The sequence below is a fragment of the Emiliania huxleyi genome, assembly GCF_000372725.1.
Source record: "Emiliania huxleyi CCMP1516 unplaced genomic scaffold EMIHUscaffold_87, whole genome shotgun sequence".
NCBI lineage: Eukaryota > Haptophyta > Isochrysidales > Noelaerhabdaceae > Emiliania > Emiliania huxleyi.
The window spans coordinates 111,400-113,417 of NW_005195508.1; positions in this window are offsets into that span (position 1 = coordinate 111,400).

Here is a 2,018-nt window from a genome sequence, read left to right on the forward strand (position 1 = left end):
ACACACGCATTGGTACCATATACCTAAACACATTCACACGCGCAATCCGTTAATTATGAATCGCAAACTACGCGCGAACGTCCTCGCTGAGCGACTTCTTGGCCGCCCACCCACTGCCCGCACGCCTGCGCAGGCCTGGCAACGTCGTCGAGTCGCGTCCCGGCACAGAGCGTTGGATGCCGGCTTCATCGAGGCGCGGGCCGGCAGCGGGCACTCTCCACATCGCGCATCGGCTGCTGCTGCTCCTTCACGCGACCCCAGCGAGTGGCTGGGTGCTCTCGGTGAGCGCCACGCCAACAAGCACACACGCTACCGCGCCCGTCTCGTAGCCCGCTGCTTACTTGGACTCACTCCCGACCCGATGCGGCATGCCCGCCGCAGAATCTCTGCGCGTCGTGGGGCAAGACCAACGATGCCGGCTACGGCAAGTGGAATGGCGGCCAGTGCAACGAACTCTGGCCCGCGTTCGACCTGTACGAGACAACCTACCTCTGGCCTCAGCCAGAGGATGGCTTTTCGAGCGACGGGCTGGCCGCCGGCATCACCTACGCGATCCATCCCAACTTTTGCGAGGACATGATCCCTCACTTCCCCGAGGAGTCCTTCGAGACCCTCGACAGCCTCATTGGCCTCTCTTTTCTGAACTGCGACCGCATTCGCGGCGCCATTGCTGCCGCCCTCAACACGTGGGCCATCAACCACAAGCGCCTTCACTTTGAGGACGTGTCTGAGGCGTGCTGGGAGGGATGGGAGTCTCCAGCCACCACCGAGTGCGAGAACGCCGAGCTCTTCATCACCACCGACCTCTCCTACACGGGCGGCCTCCCATCCAACATCCCGGACTTTGCGGCGTTCGTTCAGAACAGCAAGCTGGGCGACTCCACCGTAAATCCAGTCGAGACTGTGCTCACCACGGGCACTAAACCCGGGTTCAGTATGGGGCTGACCCGCTCGCAGATGACGGTCAGCACCAACATTTGCTGGTACCTCGACACAACGTTTTGCTACACCTTCCACTGGATGAACTCAGGTGGCGTCGACGTTGTGCTAGTCATGCGGATCGTCGTCATTGTCGTCTGCTTAATCTGCCTGTTCATCATCGTCGGCATCATCGGCGCTGGCCTCAAGAATGCGATCTGTCCAAAGAGGGCGAACAAGGCGGAAAAGCAAGTCAAACAGGTCTTTGGCCGCCGCAGCGACGCGCTCCTCTACTTTCTCGCGCGCGCGCCCCTCTTCACGCTCACATTCTCCTTTTTCTGGCTGATCGCCACGCCCATCTTCTACTTCTTTGTCTTCTTGCCGTGCTGGGACTGCTTCGACTTCAAGGCAACCATCGCACACGAGGTGGGGCACGTCCTCGGCTTTGACCACCCAGATCAGTTTCCGAGCCTCAACCTGAGAGCCAAGGACGGCGTCAACATTGGCGCGAGTGACACGTGCACGAAGCCTCTCCAGGCCGACTTTATCGAGCTCTCGCCCCTTCCCGCGGGCTCCGACACTATCATGTACTCGCAGACAAAGCACCGCTCGCGCACGTGCCTCACCGCTGATGACGTCGAGGGTCTCAACTTCCTCTACCCCTCTTGCGACGACGACGTAGGGGGAGCTCCGATGGCGGAGCCCAAGTGCCTAGAGGCGCTCGAGCTCTCGGGCTACTTGCGCGTCACGCTCGCGCTCGGGGGGCCCTTCGTCCTGGCCGCGATCCTGATGGCGATGGTCCAATGCTGCGTCTCGTGCTATATGGCGCGCCGCTCGAAGAATTACGAGCAAGCCGTCTCTCGCCTGCGCCGCGACGCGTCGGGCCTCCGCAAAGAGGCGGAGTCGCTGAGACTTAGCCTGCGCGCCATGGAAGAACGCCAGAGCGCTGGCGAGCAGCCTGCCGAGAAGACAAAGTCGTCAAAAATCTGGAGTGCGCTGGCTGGGAGGAGCTCGCGCAACATGATGGGCCTGTTCACGCCGCGCCACGGCAAACGGGGAGGGGGCGACACCAGCGGCGGTGCCTCCGGCACCATCACGGG